The 16,719-nt window shown below is 38.6% G+C and overlaps 1 long non-coding RNA gene across 1 annotated transcript; it reads left to right on the top strand.

The window, feature by feature from the left end:
• Positions 1–14,476: 14,476 nt before the first annotated feature.
• LOC138166312 (uncharacterized) lies at positions 14,477–15,925 on the top strand. The gene is made up of 3 exons (XR_011169579.1): positions 14,477–14,582; positions 14,973–15,057; positions 15,406–15,925. It is a non-coding gene; the product is annotated as an uncharacterized lncRNA (long non-coding RNA).
• The last annotated feature ends 794 nt before the right edge of the window (positions 15,926–16,719 follow it).

Here is a 16,719-nt window from a genome sequence, read left to right as displayed (position 1 = left end):
TCTTTCTTTCTTTCTTTCTTTCTTTCTTTCTTTCTTTCTTTCTTTCTTTCTTTCTTTCTTTCTTTCTTTCTTTCTTTCCTTCTTTCCTTCTTTCTTCTTTCTTTCTTTCTTCTTTCTTTCTTTGTCCTGCTCCCAGCACTTACCTTCCACAAAAAAGGCATGTAATGAATGCTTGTTGATTGATTGATTATTTGTAAAATACTATGTAAGGTGTTAGGGGTATAGAAGCAGCTCTTGCCCTCAGACAGCTTACATTCTGTTGGGTAGGATACAATATGTAAACACACACATGCGCACCCACATATATACCTATGGTACGTGATTATATGAAGTATATATGTGATTATATGAAGAGGGAGAATGCATTGGCAACTAAGAGATAAAGAAGGTCCCTGTAGAAGGTGGCTTATGAACTTGCCCTTGAAGGAAACCAAGGATTCTGAGAGGTAGAGGCAGGAAAGGAGAATATTCCAGGTAAAGGAGATAGCCTGTATAAAGTTACAGAGATGAGAGAAGGAACATTGAGTATAGCAGCAAGTATGTCAATATGACTGAACTATAGAATTCATGAAGTGGAGTAACAGACCTTGAAAGGTAGTCTGTTGCTTGACTGTGAAGGAATTTGAATGACAGATAAAGAAGTTTATTTTTATCTTTGAGGAAATAGGGAGCCACTGGAAGTTGTTGAGCAAAGGTGTGGCATAGTCAGATCTGTGTTTTAGAAAGAGTATCTTTCTAAGGGGAAACTAGGTTGTGCAGTGAATAGAGTACTGGCCCTGGAGTCAGGAGGACCTGGGTTTGGATCAGGCCTCAGACACTTAACACAAAAAATAGCCATGTGACCTTGGGCAAGTCACTTAACCCCAAATGCCTTCCAAAAAGCAAAAAAAAAAAAAAAAGAGTATCTTTCTAGCTATGTGAAGAACAGATTGGAGAGATTGAAAGCTGATATTCTAATGAAGAGATTGTTGAAATAGTCCAAGTAAGAAATGATAAAGCTTGGCCTAAGGTGTTGAAGGAAGAGAAGAGAGCAGATGAAAAATGTGCTGGGGAAGTAGAATCAATATGATTTGACTATTAATTGATTATAGGGGATAATAGAAAGGAAAACGTCTACATGACTGATAGGATGGTATTGCCCTGAATTTCTAGAAGTAAAGTACTATGGGAGAGGAATAGGTTTAGGGCAAATTAATTCCTCTTTGGACACACTGAATTTAAGGTACTTTAAAGGATCCCCTGGAGATATTCAACAAGGAGATAATAATGCAGTGCTAGAGTTCAGAAGATAGTTTAGGACTGTATATATATTGAACCTATTATAATCTGAGAGTAAAAGAGTCAAAGAGACTGAAAGAAGTAGAAAGTAGATTGGAAAGATAAAACCCAGATCCTTTGGCATGACCCATGCTTAAAAGATGGGGACATGGATGAAAATATCCAAAACTGAAGTCATTACCTATCTCTTCAAACCTCACTTCATTTCCTAGTTTCCCCATTACCCAGGCTTGCAATTTAGGTATCATCTTGAACTCTTTACTTTCTCTCATTCTCTACATAAAATCTATTGCAAGTCCTTTTGTTTTTATATTTGTAATATCTCTCTCTCTGTAAGGTGAGTGAAGTTAAGTGACTTGCCTAGGGTCACACAACTATTAAGTGTCTGAGGCTAGATTTGAACTCGGGTACTCCTGTCTCCAGGGCTGGAGCTCTATTTGTGCAACCTATCTGCCACTTGTAATATTTCTTAAACATTTTTCTCTCTGATACTGCCACCATTATCAGGAGAAGGCCTTCTTTACCTCATGCCTGGGCTATTGCAAAAGCCCTCTTTTTGGTATCCCTACCTCAAGTTTCTACTCATTCCATTCCTCTACTTAGTTGTCAAATTGATCTTCTTAAAGCATGTCTGACCATTTTACAGTCCCCATCCTACTCTCCTCCCCACAATAAATACTACTGATTCCCTTTTACTTATAGGATTGAATGTAAATAAAATCCTTTGTTTGACTTTTAATGCTCTTCATAATTTAGACCCTTCCTGCCCTTCCAGTCTTCTTATACCTTACTCTTTTCCATGTACTCTGCAATCTAGTGACACTGGCTTCCTTCTTCTTCCTCCCACAATAAATTTCTTTCTTTCAACTCTGGATATTTGTACTGGCTGTCCCCCATCCTTGGAACATACTCCTTCCTCATCTCTTCCTCCTGGCTTCAAGTCTCAGCTAAAGTCTCCCCTTCTATAAGAAACAATTCCTATCCTTTTTTTGTAGTTTATTTTTTTTTATTTTTAAGTTTATATCATTCATTTCCACAAGATTTTGAGTTACAAAATTTCTCCCCATTTTCTCCCTACCCACCACCCCAACACAGCAATCCCACTGAATATCCCCTCCCCCAATCTGCTCTCTCCTATATCTTCCCCCATCCCCTCTCCTAGTTTCCAGTAGGGCATGGTGGATCTCTATGCCTCAGTGCCTATATATCTTATTTCCCAGTTACATGTAAAATAATAATAACATATATTTTTTTAAACATTTGATTTTAAACCTTTGAATTCCAGATTCTTTCCCTACCTCCCTTGTCACCCACCCTTACTGGGAAGATAAGCAATTCAATATAGGTTGTACATGTGTAACTATGCAAAACATTTCCATAGTGGATATATTGTGAAAGACTGGCTATATTTTCTTCCATTCCATCCCAACCCCCATTTGTTCTATTCTCTACTTTGATCCTGTCCCTTTTCAAAAGTGGGTACTTCCAACTTTCCCCCCCCCCCCCCCAGCCTACCCTCCCTTCCATCATCCCACCTCTCATCCCCTTCCCCCTTACTCTCCTGTAGGGTGAGATACCATATTTAGTGTGTATTTCATTCCCTCCCTAAGCCAAATTCAAGGAGAATAAGGATAACTCATTCCATTTTGCCTTCCCATTCTCCTCCATTCTAACAGCTTTCCCTTGCCTCTACTATATGAGATAATTTACCCCATTCTATCTCTCCCCATCTCCTCTCATTATATTCCTCTCTTACCTCTCAATTTCATGTTTTAAGTATCATCCCTTCCTATTCAAGTGGTCCTGTACCCTCTTTCAATGTATACCTGTACACACACACACACACACACACACACACACACACACACACATATATATATGTATATATATATATACACATACTCACATATGCCCATATACCCTCCTACATAGACACATACACACACATTTCTTTTCTGTTCAACTATTCTCATACTGAGAAAAGTTTCATAAGTTACAATTATCATTTTTCCAGGTAGGAATGTAAGTAGTTCAACTTTGATAAGTTCCTTATGATTTCTTTTCCCTGTTTACCTTCTCATGCTTCTCTTGCTTCTTGTATCTGAATGTCAAATTTTCTATTCAACTCTGGTTTTTTCAGCAAGAATGCTTGAAAGTCCTCTATTCCACCGAATGACCATATTCTTCCCTGAAACATGATACTTAGTTTTGCTGGGTAGGTGATTCTTGGTTTTAATCCCAGCTCCTTTGACCTCCAGAATATCATATTCCAAGCCCTTCAATCCCTCATTGTAGAAGCTGCCAGATCCTGTCTTATCCTGATTGTGTTTCCACAGTATTGAAATTGTTTCTTCCTGGCTGCTTGTAGTATTTTCTCCTTGATCTGGGAATTTTGGAACCTGGCTATAATATTCCTAGGAGTTTTCTTTTTGGGATTTTTTTCAGGAGGTGATTGGTGGATTCTTTTAACCTCTATTTTTTTTCCTCTGGTTCTAAAATATCAGGGCTATTTTCCTTGAGAATTTTTTGGAGGATGAATTCTAGGTTCTTTTTTTTTTATCATGGCTTTCAGGTAGTCCAATAATTTTTAAATTATCTCTCCTGGATCTATTTTCCAGGTCAGTGGTTTTCCCAGTGAGATATTTCACATTGCCTTCTATTTTTTTCATTTGTTTGGATCTGTTTAATAGTATCTTGATTTCTCATAAAATCACAAGCCTCCATTTGCTCTAATCTAATTATGAAGGAATGGTTCTCTTCAGTGAGCTTTTGAGATTCTTTTTCCATCTGGCAAATTTGGCTTTTTAAGGCATTCTTCTCCTCATTGCCTTTTTGAGCCTCTTTTGCCATTTGAGTTAGTCTATTTTTTAAGGTGTTATTTTCTTCAGTCAGGTTGTTGACTCTCATTTTGTAATTTTCTTGCATCATTCTCATTTCTCTTCCCAATTTTTCCTCCAATTCTCTTATTTGGTTTTCAAAATCCTTCTTAAGCTCCTGTATGGCCTGTAAGCAGCTTTTTCTTTTCTTGGAAACTTCTGGTGCAGGAGTTCTGACTTCACTGTCTTCCTCCTGTTCTATGCCCCAATCCTTTTTGTCCCCCCCAAAAACAGTCCAAAGTCAGATTACTGTGCTTGCTTTGCTTGCTTCATTAGCTCACATTACCACTCAATTTCTTGACTTTTGAGCCTTTTGCCACGGTACAACTCTTCTACCAGAGTGGGGAGCTTTGTCCCAATCACTGGGGTTTTCTCAGCTGCTGGAGGTATTAGTTGGGTGCCCTCTCTGAAGCCTCCACGTGCTCTGGCAAACTGGTCACGCACTCCAGGACCTCCAGCCTACACCACAATCCAGATCCATGCAGGTTAAAACAAGAGTGATTACCCCTCAGACTGGTTGCTTGGTCCCCCTACAATCTGCAGGGTAGGAGCTCTCATGCAGCCATGTGGTGGTGGCTACCCAGCCACTGCACCTCAGCCACTGCATTCCCAAATTCCCAGGTCCCAAAGTCCACACTGCACTGACCTCTCACTTTGTCCTTAGTGTCTATGAGTTGATAATTCTACAAACTGCTACAGTTGCTGGTGATCTGAAGTCCCTCCAGACAGTGGCTGGTTGTGGCCACCCTGAGGCTAAAACCTTCGGCTCAGGTGGGGCTGGGCTTGGCTTCCAACACACTCAGCTGGACACTTCCTGCCAGCCTGCTGGGGTGTCCCCAAGCGGGAGGTTAGCTTCTCTGTGTCATTTTGTGGTTTCTGTAGCTCCAAAGTTTGTTCAGAGCTATTCTTATCCTTCTTAACTTTAGTACTTTCCCTCAGAGGCTACCCCAAATTTTTCTGTATATTTCATTTGTGTAATTGTCTTCCTCATTAGACTGTGAGCTTCTTGAGAACATGTACTGATTTTGCAAAACTTTCTTTGTACCCTCAGTGCTTAACACATTTTCTTGCACACAGTAAGTGCTTAATAAATGTTCATTGACTTGACTTGATCCAGCAAAGGAGTCATGTAGCAGGAGATCCAGCAATGAGCAGTGTCAGGAAAACTCAACGAGGAGAAAAGATTCAGGACCTGGGTTTAGTTAATAATGTAAACTGCAATGGAGAAATTAAGAACAACAAATACTGGGCAAAGATCATCAAATTTAGCAAGTAAGAGGTCATTGGTAACATTGGAGAGAGAAGCTTAGATTGGATGGTGATGTTGTGCACCAGATTGTAAGAGACTGGGAAGTGAGTGGGAAGAGAAGATGTGGAAGTAATGCATATTGACACCTTTTTTTCTTTTCTAGAAGTTTTCTGGAATAGGGAAGAGAGATATAGAATGAAAGCTGGAGGGAATGGTAGGGAAAAGCGAAGGATTTGGGGGCATAAAGAAGAACCAGGCCTATCGGCAGGCATCAGGGAAGTAGCTTGTTGTTAAGTAGAGACTGAAGATTAAAGAGACAAAAGGGGTTGTTTAAAGGGTAAACTTCTAGATCATATGAGTGAATGGGGTCAAGGGTACAGGTAGAGAAGTTGGCTTTGGTGAGAAGAGACACTTTTTAGTCAGATGCTGAAGCCAAAGAGGAGAGAATGGAGAATGGATAGCAAGGAGATGGGAGTTGTAGAATATTGAAGAGGAAGCTCCTGATGGATAACTTCTATTTTCTTGGTAAGAAGGCACAACTGACAAGATTTATTAAGAAACTACTATGTCCTTAACATTATGAGGCACTATGAGATGAAGAAAAAAGGTAACATTGAGTCTGTTCCTTGAGGTTCTTCCAAGAATGAGAGATCAAGTATGCAGGTGGAGGCTGCATCTGTTTGCTGCCTCTGTTTTCTCCTCCTGTTCCTTACTATAGTTGTTCCCAGGGATCTGCCTTGGCTATCTTCTTTGCTCTTCCTATGTTTCCTCCCTGGGGAACAGCATCTATTTCTATAATGTCTACTATGACTTCTATGTAAACAACTCCAAATTTGTGACTCTGGCTTTCATCTTTCTCCTAAGGTCTGGATCTTCATTTCCCTTTGCTACCTGGACATCTCTATTTGGATGCCATGACATGTTGAAAACCTTTCATGTGATATCTATATTATTGTTCTTTACCACTGACACTTGAAACTTCAGATCATCTAGTTTCATGGAAAGTACATTGGATTTGGAATCAGAGGACCTGAGGTCCGATGACTTCAATGGAGGGGATGGCTTTTAGTTAAATTCCATATATTAACCCCATCATTTGTAAGTTTGAGTGACTGGAATTTTTCCAAGAAGCTGACAGAGCATCAGGAGGAAGACATGTCAAGAACACTGGGTTCTTCCATTAATTAGCTAGACAACACAACACTAGGCAAGTTGATCTTTTCTCTGGGACTCAATTTCTTTTTCTTTTTCAACTTTTATTATTTTTTTAAATTAATTTGTTTGTTTCCTTTTAGTTTACAGGATTCAATTCCACAATTCCTTGAGTTTCACAGTTTATCCCCTTCCCTTCCCTCCCCGCCATGGCAGCATATAGTCAAGTATAGGATCTGTAAAGACTTTCACATTATACATTAGTCAGGTTATAAAGACAGATTGTATCAGATGGAATGAAAAATGGTAAAGAGGACATAAAACCAAATAAGAAAAGGAAAAAGATCAGGTATTTTTGCTTCCACCTGGATATAAACTCAGTTCTTTCTAGTTCTTTCTCTGGATGCACATATTTCTCTCCATCATGAGTCTTGTGGGATTGACTTATACCACTGCATTGCTGAGAAGAGTCCAGTCTATCAAAGTTGTTCATCACACGTAAGTTGTGTCTGTAATTGTGTACAAATTTCTCCTGGTTCTACTCTTCTCACTCAGCATCAGTTTGTATAAGCCTCTCCAGGTAAAAATGAAGATTGTCTGCTCCTCATTTCTTATAGCACAATATTATCCCATAATATGCATATACCACAACTTGTTCAGCCATTCCCAATTGATGGGCACCCCCTTAATTTCCAATTCTTTGCCACCACAAAAAGAGCTGCTATAAACATTTTTGTACATATGGGACTTCCTCCCACTTCTATGATCTCTTTGGGATATAACCTTTAGGAGTGGTATTGCTGTATCAAAGTATTTATAGCCCTTTGGGCATAATTCCAGATTGCTCTTCAGAAAGGCTGGATCAGTTCACAACTCCACCAGCAATGCATTAGTGTTCCAATTTGCCCACATCCTCTCCAGCATTTGTCATTTTCCTGTTTTGTCATCTTAGCCAATCTGACTGGTGAGATGTGGTACCCCAGAGTTGTTTTGATTTGCATTTCTATAATCAATAGTGAATTAGAGCATTTCTTCATGTGCTTATAGATATCTTTAATTTCATTCTCTGAAAACTGCCTGTTCATATCCTTTGACCATTTATCAATTGGGGAATGACTTGTATTCTTATAAATTTGACTCAGTTCTCCATATATTTTAGTAATGAGTCCTTTGTCAGAGACATAGGTTGTAAAGATTCTTTCCCAATTTCCCACCTCCCTCATAATTTTGGCTAATTGGCTTTGTTTGTACAGAAGCTTTTCAATTTCACGTAGTCAAAATTATCCTTTTTACATTTTATAATGTTCTCTAATTCTTGTTTAGTCATAAAGTCTTTCCCTCTCCACAAGTCTGACAGGTAAACTATTCCTTGTTTTCTGAGACTGCTTACAGTATCAACCTTTATACCTAGATCATGCACCCATTTAGACTTGATTTTGGTATATGGTGTTAGATAATAGTCTATGCCCAGTTTCTGCCATACTATATTCCAGTTTTACCAGCAGTTTTTGTCAAATAGTGAGTTCTTATCCCAAAAACCAGGGTCTGGGGGTTTATCAAAAAATAGATTACTATAGTCGTTGACTTCTGAATCTCATGTGCCTAATCTATTCCACTCATCCACTCCTCTATTCCTCAGCCAGTACCAAGTAGTTTTGATGACTGCTGCTTTATAGTACAGATTGAAATCTGGTACAGCTAGTCTACCTTCCCTAGCATTTCTTTTCATTAATTCCCTTGATATTCTGGACTGTGTATTCTTCCAAATGAATTTTTGTTACTATTTTTTTCTACCTCTACAAAGTAGTTTTTTAGTAAATTAATTGGTACGGCACTAAATATATAATTCAATGTATGTAAAATTGTCATTTTTATTTTATTAGCTTGACCCAGCCATGAGCAATTGATATTTTTGCAATTAGTTAGATCTGACTTTATTTGTGTGAAAAGTGTTTTGTAGTTGTGGTCATATAGGTCCTGGGTTTGTTTTGGCAGGTAGATGCCCAAATATTTTATAATGTCTACAGTAACTTTAAATGGGATTTCTCTTTCTATCTCTTGCTGTTGAATTTCATTGGAGATATATAGGAATGCCGAGGATTTATGTGGGTTTATTTCATATCCTGCAACTTTGCCAAATTTATTTATTGTCTCAAGTAGTTTTTTACTTGATTCTCTAGGATCTCTAAGTATATCATCTGCAAAGAGTGATAGCTTGTTCTCTTCTTTGCCTAATTTGATTCCTTTGGTTTATTTTTCTACTCTAATTGTTACTGCTAACATTTCTAGTACCAGATTGAATAAGAGGGGTGATAGTGGACACTCTTGTTTCATCCCTGATCTTATGGGAAATGCTTCTAGCTTCACCCAAATACATATAATACTTGCTGATGGCTTTAAATAGATGCTACCTATTATTTTAAGGAAGACTCCATTTATTCCTATACTTTCTAATGTTTTTAATAGGAATGGATGTTGCATTTTGTCAACAGCCTTTTCTGCATCTATTGAGATAATCATGTGGTTTCTGCTAGTTTTATTGTTGATATGATCAATTATACTGATGGTTTTCCTAATATTAAACCATCCTTGCATCCCTGGAATAAATCCTACGTGATCAAACTATATATTCTTGAGATAAGTTGCTGTAGTCTTTTTGCTAGTATTTTATTTAGAATTTTTGCATCTATATTCATGAGGGAGATTGTTCTATAATTTTCTTTCTCTGTTTTATCTCTTCCTGATTTAGGTATCAGTACCATATTTGTGTCATCAAAAGAATTTGGTAGGACTCCTTCTTCACTAATTTTCCCAAATAGTTTATAGAGTATTGGAATCAATTGTTCTTTAAATGTTTGATAGAATTCACTAGTGAATCCATCTGGCCCTGGAGATTTTTTCCTAGGGAGTTGACTGATGGATTGTTCAATTTCTTTTTCTGAGATGGGATTCTTTAAGTAATTTACTTCCTCTTCAGTTAATCTGGGCAACTTGTATGTTTGTAAATATTCATCCATTGCCCTAAGATTGTCAAATTTATGTGTATACAATTGGGAAAAATAATTCCTAATTATTGTTTTTGATTTCCTCTTCATTGGATGTAGATTCACCCTTTTCATTTTTGATACTCATAATTTGGTTTTCTTCTTTCTTTTTTTTTATCATATTGACTGAGGGTCTATCAATTTTGTTGGTTTTTTCATAACACCAGCTCTTGGTTTTATTTATTAACTCAATAGTTTTCTTAATTTCAATTTTATTAATCTCTCCTTTGGTTTTCAATATTTCTAATTTAGTATTTAATTGGGGATTTTGAATTTGTTCTTTTTTAGCTTTTTCAATTGCATGCCCAATTCGTTGAGCTCCCTTTTCTCTAATTTAATCATGTATGCACTCAGGGATATAAAACTTCCCCTTAGAACTGCCTTTAGTACATCCCACAAATTTTGGTATGTTGTCTCATTATTATCATTCTCTTGAATGAAATTACTGATTGTTTCTATAATTTCTTGTTTGACCCACTCATTCTTTAGGATTAAATTGTTTAATTTCCAATGAGTTTTTAGTCTGTCTTTCCCTGGCCCTTTATTGCATATAATTTTCATTGCATCATGATCTGAGAAGGATGCATTTAATATTTCTGCCTTACTGCATAGAATTGTGAGGTTTTAATGCCCTAGAACATGGTCAATTTTTGAGTATGTGCCATGAACCTCTGAGAAGAAAGTATATTCCTTTTTATCCCCATTCAGTTTTCTCCAGAGATCTATCATACCTATCCTCTCTAAAATCCTGTTCACCTCCTTAACTTCTTTCTTGTTTATTTTGAGTTTGGATTTATCAAGTTCAGAGAGCGGGAGATTAAGGTCTCCCACTAGTATAGTTTTGCTATCTATTTCTTCCTCTAATTCCCTTACCTTCTCCTCTAGGAATTTGGATGCTACACCACTTGGTGCATATATGTTAAGTAATGATATTGCTTCATTCTCGATGGTGCCTTTTAACAGGATATAGTTTCCTTCCTTATCTCTTTTAATTAGGTCAATTTTTGCTTTATCTGAGATAAGGATTGCTACCCCTGCTTTTTTAATTTTAGCTGAGGCATGATATATTTTACTCCAGCCTTTTATCTTTATCCTGTATGTATCCCTCTGTTTCAGATGTGTTTCTTGTAAACAGCATATTGTAGGATTATGATTTCTAATCCATTCTGCTATCCATCTCCGTTTTATGGGAGAGTTCATTCCATTCACATTTACAGTTATGATTGTTATATGTTTCTTTCCCTCCATCCTTCCCCCCCCCCCGTTAATGTTCATATTCTCCCCTTCTCCCTTCCCCCCCTTAATCGTTTTCCTTTTGACCACCACCTCCATCAGTGTTCCCTTATCAGCCCCCCTCCCTTTTCCTCCCCTTTCTCCTTACTTCTTCCCTCCCTACAAACCACTCCCACCCCCTTTCGTAGCTCTTTCCCCCTCCTTCTGCCTGTAGTATACTTTTATACTTTAATGAAGTATGTTATTTCTTCTTCGTACCAAGAATGAGAGGAATAAATCTAATGTGAAGCTCCTTTCCCTCTACTGTAGAGGGTTTTCCCCTGGGGCAAGAGTTACTATGTTTTCAGTGTCAGAGGGGGGTTTGGAGCAAGTGAGGTTAACTCTGTCATCCTGGTCTTTGGAGGTCCTGAAAGGGGCTTTTAAAAAAAATTTCTGGGCTATGAAGTGGTAGCCCTAGGAGTGTTTGCTGTCCAGGACAGGGGCCCCTGTATTTGCTTCTTACCTTGGTCTTTTCAGTCCCAGCCCTTTGGTGATAGGCCTGGTAGTTCTAGATTGTAGTAGTAGATTGGCCCTTGTGGTTTGTGGGAAGACTTGCCCTCCTAGTTGATCAGGCCCCTTCTGGGCCTGCCTCTGCTGGGCCACACCTTCCGGGCCTGCCTCTGCATCTGCCGGCTGCCTGGGACTCAATTTCTTAACCTTCACTATTACTTCTTGTGCTCTACCTCTGTCACAGGTTGTAAGAAAAGAATTTTGTAAATGCTTGTGGTGGCAGCAGTAGCCAAATCCTCCCTGCCTTCATTCAAGTTTGCCTTATCAAAACCATGCTTTAATGATTGAGGGACTTGGTCTGTTCAGACCACTTCCTGGTTGCCTGAGTACAAAAAAAAGAACCACCAGGAGCTCAGACATGATCTGATGCTTAGCTGGTAAGCTATCCTGGGCAGCTCACAAGTAGGGGAGTGGCACTCAGCTAAATCAACTCCCTGTGTCCTTGAAGTATCCATCTTCTGTGGCTAAGTGAATCTCCTTTAGTCAACTGTTGAGCAACCTTTGAGTGTATCTTTTCATCCCAGTATCAGACTTGAACTACTAGAGATTAGCCCAAATTAGGCCCAGGCCAGAACAACCATAAATTGCCCTATCAGTCAATACACAAAGATTTCTTGTTGATGTTCTGGTTGGCCCAATGAAGTTTGAAATAGATACAGTCTCAAGTCCCTTCTAGTGTTAAAATTCTCTCAAAGAGACAGTGTTGTATAATAGATGGAAAAGACAAAAGTGTAACATGGTAGGTTGCCAGATCAGGGAACTTTAGTTCAAACCTTGTCTCCAGTCCTTATTAGCTCTATGATGTGGGCAACTCATTAGACCTCTCATTGCTTGAACGTCTTCATTTGTGAAAAGGGGGTGGGGGTGGGGAGGAAATATGTGTACTACCTTACTAGGTTGTTATGAGGAGGGTACTTTGGAAACCTTAATGAATAACATAAATGTGAGTTTTTCTCATTATTATTAAAGAGGTCATAGATCATTTAGTTCTATATAAGAAATTTTTATTTCCAGAGCAGAACATATTTTAGACAAAGGGTGACCATCTTCAAGAGATGGGAAGACTAAAATCTTTTATTTCCCTTGAGTAAGGTCTCAGGGATAGTCTGGAAGTCTGGCTTAGACTTGATCCTTCGAGATGACAGCAGAAAGACTGTGCCTTCCCTTCTCTAACCTGTTATGCCAGGGTATATTGTCTGGGTCTTTGTCCCCTTCCTCACCCAGAAGGGGTCTAGACATCCACATGGAGTCCTGTATAGCATCCTAGCCTTAAGGACTCAAGCAGAAATGGAAGAGAGAGTACAGAATAAATCCCAGTTTGGTTATTTCAATTGCCTTTGCCCTACATGCCATGGGAACTACTCTAAACATGTTTCATCCAAGTGAGAAATCTCAACGTTAAGTGGAGAATACTACTAATATTTTACAATGGCCTAGCACCTCACATTTTTTTAAGGAATTTTTAATACTTTGCATATTGCTAAATGAGGCAACATGGTAAGGAAATAGCACTCACAGGATTTGGAGTCAAGAGGAACTACGTCTAAATCCTGTCCCTGTGACTTAACCAGTGTGACATTGGGCCAGTCACCTAACCTTACTGGTCTTTAGTTACCTCCTCTGTAAAATGAGGTGGTTGAACTCATATAATGGCAAGCACAGAAGTAGTTCACACCTTGTTTCAGCTATTGAATTAACACCTTGTTTCAGTTCAAGTTTCTTTTGAGCCTTGTATCAAATCTGTTAAGAAACAGAACATGTGAACTCCACAACTTGTGAACCCTAGAACTCATGAACTCTTGCAACAGGAAGGGGAGGAGCTAATGACCATATATTAGGAGAATTTCCAGGCTAGAGAACTGAAAAGAGGACTCTTGTGGTGGCAGAGTCAAGAAGGAGAAAACTTGTGGTATCCTGGCACCCTGTTTGTCTGTTTTGTCTGTGTTGCTTTTTGTTTGAAATACTTTGTACAGAAGCCCTGGGACCTTACTGGAAGCTCCGAAAGAGGATTTTCTGGTTGTATGTGTACAGAAGTCCTGGAGGGGGGCTTTGGAGGTCCTGGGACTTTACTGATGATTTGTGCTGACCTCTTGGACCTTGTTTGTGGGTCTGTGTTTATTTCTATGTTGATTTGTGTTGAGTTCTTAGACCTTGGTGGTGGGTCTGAGTTGATTTCACAGGTGGATAGTGAATTGATGATGGTGCCAGCAGTGTGTATGAATATTATTGTGGCTCTGTTAAGCATTTTCTTCCTAGAAATAAGAACTGTGAAGGACTTAAGGTGGACTGGACACTGTGAGTCTCAATATGGAATGGGAACAGGATGAAAAACTGGACAAGGAGCTGGACAAGGAACTGGAAGCTGCCTGCCTTTGAACCCAGGGACAGTTGGAACTGGGACCATGGAAGAGGAACCATGGAAGCTGAGAGCCAGCCTTGAGTCAAGCTGAAAAAAAACTTTACTTGGATACTGTGTACTGACTGAGAAGATTATGATTTACTTTGACCTAGGGATGTAGAACTTTGACTTTTTTACGTTGTGATTAAATTAAGGATTTTGTCATTGACTAAATGAATGTACTTTGTTTAAAACAATGTGACCACTTTGGTGAAAATTATGTGGCCATTTTAGTGATAAGTTGTTGAGTTGTGACATGATGAATGCAATATTTTGATTTTCTGTGATAAGTTATAACATTGTGAATGCTGTACCTTGATTTTCTGTGAATGTTTTGCTCTAATTTGTTATTGAATAGAGTGTTCACTGCACTATGTAATCAGAATCTTACAAGCTGTTCACAGTAGCATTCTTTTGGAAAGCTGCTCATGCTTGGCTTTACAATCCAATAGCTTCTAAAGGGCCTTTTCTACTTTAAATCTGTGGTAACTTACTCAATTCCTCAATATCCACAGAAGGCATCATTTCTTGACACCTACACTTCATCTTATTGTGCAGACGAGGAAACTAAAGCAAGAAGTGACTGCTAAAGTCAGAGAGAAGTAGTGATAGAACAGGGGACAAAAATTCAGGACTACAACCTAACCACTCTAGTATGAAGTTTACAATGTTACTTTCTTGTCAAAAAACAAAACAGGATGGAATGAATTCCCTGAAATCTTTAGATGTCCGTGCAGAGGTCCTTGGATGTTTGGAAAAAAGAAAACTATGCTGGTTGGTTCTCTTTCAATTGTCAAAGAAGAGTAAGTAAAAAAGAGAAAATATGTATGACTTAACACTAATACCCAACTAGTGATGGGATCTTGGACCTCTAAATCCCTCTAGCCTATAAATTTGTCCTAATGGTTTTCATGTTGCCACCTGTAATGATATCTCATTCCCAAAGTCACTGTCTCCCATCTTGCATAACTTGCCCATGATCTTTTAGAGTTAAGTTATCAAATGGTTCTGTTCTGCTTAACAGTTTTTTAACTCCTAAGGCTTGACAAAGTTGCTAGATTAACAGAAAATAAACTCCCCCAAAGTAACCCATCCTCAAGGTAAATAATGTGTTTCCCATTATTATGCTATGTCAGCAAGAATATTTCAGCCCTTAAGCATAAGCTAGCCTTTTCTCTCTCTTGGTGTTACAGAAAATGCATCAAATGGAAGGTATCAAATTCTTCTGCATTTGGCCTCAGACCAGTACATCAGGCTGTTGCCTTTAGCCTTTTACAGGTAACAATTCAGAGGAGGGAGGAGGTGCTGAGGACCTTTCCACCCTTAAAGTTCGGAACTGTAGTGTTGACATATTCTGTGGAAAGAGAACACAGTTCAGACCAGCTCTTACTTGTCAGGAAAAGTGACCTGCCAGTATCTCCATGATGCTCTACTAAGTTATGATTTGATCACATGTTTTGACTTAAGTAGAGAATTTTATACAAGTGCTAGAAAAGCCCTTACCTGTAGCTTTATTCTTAATAGGTAAATGACTTCATTTCTGCCCTTTACCTTCTCCTATTGTGATAATAGAGCATCTAGTCTATCCATTATCTCTTACCCTACCCTCTTTCTTTTCCACATTAGCCTTGTTGCCTACTTTGATGAAGATCTCTTTAATAAAGAGCAAATCTTTCTGTTTGTTGCTGTTAACATCTACCTGAAGTTAGTCCAGCTTATTGTAGCAGGAGAGACCAGTGTGATTTCAGCCAAAGCTCATTTAAGCCAACAGCATGGCAAACAGGTAAGTGAGGGCTGCCCATCAAGGTTCTATTTTCCTCCCAATGGTGCTGTTCCTGTATCAATCTAGGATGCTTTTCAAAACATCTGTTCAACAGATGTACAAAATTTTTAAATTGGTTTGTTATAACTAGTTAAACAATCCCTCTTGTCTAAGGAGTGTTATTTAGCAGTGACAAATTAGCTGGAAGGAAGGGTGACTCTCTGCTAGCTTTTAAATAAGATACCTGAAATAACTTAAACATGTCTACACAAAATGAAACTAGTTGTAGCATGTTTCACTCAATTTGTAAAATAAAACCTAAAATGAGTTCATACTCTTCACTTCTGTCTGACACATCCCCTAGGTGGATCCTTTAGGACTGATAACAAAAGCTCATCAGTTTCTGCTCCACTCAATTCCACAGTGTCCAAAGAGAAGCTTTTCCTGCGTAATGCAGGTAACATCAAGATTTTCACTTGTGTGTTGTTTTTTTTTAGAAAGCAATCGGGGTTAAGTAACTTGTTCAAGGTTACACGGCCAGTTATTATTTCTGGGTGTGGTGCTGAGTATCTGAGCCCAGATTTGATCCCCAGGTCATCCCGACCCTGGAGCCGGTGCTCTTACTCGCTGTGCTACCTGGCCACCCCATTCAGTTGTGTTTTTTATCCAATTTTAAACAGAGTGCTGTTCTCAGGAATTAGCCCCATTCTCTCACACTCTACCCCTCCAGTAGATTGTTAGCTGAAGCAATAAGCACTGATAGAGTGTTTTAGTTGCTTAGTTCCATGATTTTTGTGTTCTAAAAAGTATTTAAGTCTGCTACATGGCTCAGTTAAAATTTGGGGTAGAGCAAATTTTGGGCTTGACATTTGGAAACCCAAGGCTAAAGTTTAATAGAGATGTATGTACCTTATACTTTGGGAATCAATGACCATCTGCCAATATCATAAAGAAGTTTCCTTCGTGGGGCATACAATTCAATTAAATTCAAGTCAACAAGCAATGATAAACACCTACTGTGTGTTAGGTCTAATGTGAGGCTCTTAGAATATGAAGACAAAGAAAGAAAGAAAAGAAATAAATTCCTTTTTCTTGAGGAGCTTATATTCTATTAGGGGAAAACAACATGTATGCAGATGAGCACATATAAAGAGATGTAGACAATAGCGCAAATGAGG

Source organism: Petaurus breviceps, unplaced genomic scaffold (genome assembly GCF_028583685.1).
Source record: "Petaurus breviceps papuanus isolate PSGF00001 unplaced genomic scaffold, PetGlider_PUasm1.0 221, whole genome shotgun sequence".
NCBI lineage: Eukaryota > Metazoa > Chordata > Mammalia > Diprotodontia > Petauridae > Petaurus > Petaurus breviceps.
Note: the sequence above shows the minus strand (reverse complement) of the source record. Positions and strands in the feature narration are given on the sequence as shown.